The sequence below is a fragment of the Myotis davidii genome, unplaced genomic scaffold, assembly GCF_000327345.1.
Source record: "Myotis davidii unplaced genomic scaffold, ASM32734v1 scaffold19990, whole genome shotgun sequence".
Lineage (NCBI taxonomy): Eukaryota > Metazoa > Chordata > Mammalia > Chiroptera > Vespertilionidae > Myotis > Myotis davidii.
Window position 1 is genome coordinate 6,008 of NW_006281491.1, and position 874 is coordinate 6,881.

Sequence of the window (874 nt, forward strand, 5' to 3'; positions counted from 1 at the left end):
GAGCATGTGCTGGGTCATCCCATCACCCCCACCTCTGCACGGCCAAGTCTCCCCAGCAGATCATGGGCTCTCTGGTGAAGGATTACTTCACCAGATGTCAGAACCTGTCCCCAGACAAGATTTTCCATGTCACTGTGGCCCCGTGTTATGGCAAGAAACTGGAGGCCCTTTGAGAAGATGTTCCCACAGCTTTAAATAGTTCCCAGGATGCTGACTGTGTGTTAACCTCAGGTGAAATTGTCCAGATAATGGAACAAAGTGACCTCGCCTCGAATGATGCTGCCATGGACACTGTTTAGAGACATGAAGAAGAAGGAGGTGAGGCTCTATATGGGTACCAGCTCTGATGGGTACCTGGCACACATCTTTGGGCACATGGCCAAGGAGCTGTTCAATGAGGACGTGGGAGTGCTCACCTACTGCACCCTGAGGAAAAAAAGACTTCCAGGAGGTCACCCCTGAAAGGGACAGAGAGGTTCTGCTACGCTTTGAGGCTTCTTATGGCATTTGGAACACCCAGAAGTGGTCCTGAAGCTGTAGAGTGGCAAGTTCCCCTGCCACTTCATGGAGGTCCTGGCCTGCACCAAGTATGCCTAAGCAGCAGAGGCCAGGCCCATGCGGAGGACAGGTGTGCATACAGGGCACTGCTGCAGCAGACGGAAGGCGTCTATGCTGCCATCCTGGTGTGGTCCCTGGAGACCAGCACCCATGTGCAGTAGCTGTATCAGGAGTGGCTGGGGCGAGGAAGGGGGGGCGACTTCCCGTGGGTTCAGGCCGCCCTGCAAACCACCAAGCAGGGCCCAGGGCATCCTGCCAGGACATCAAGTGGTAAAGGTGCAGCAGACGCCCGGCCTGCAGGCCGCCTGAAGAGGGG

General features: G+C 56.1%; 1 pseudogene; it reads left to right on the forward strand.

Moving 5' to 3' along the window:
- The first annotated feature begins 3 nt into the window (after positions 1-3).
- Positions 4-763, forward strand: LOC102752403 (annotated as a pseudogene).
- Positions 764-874: the final 111 nt, after the last annotated feature.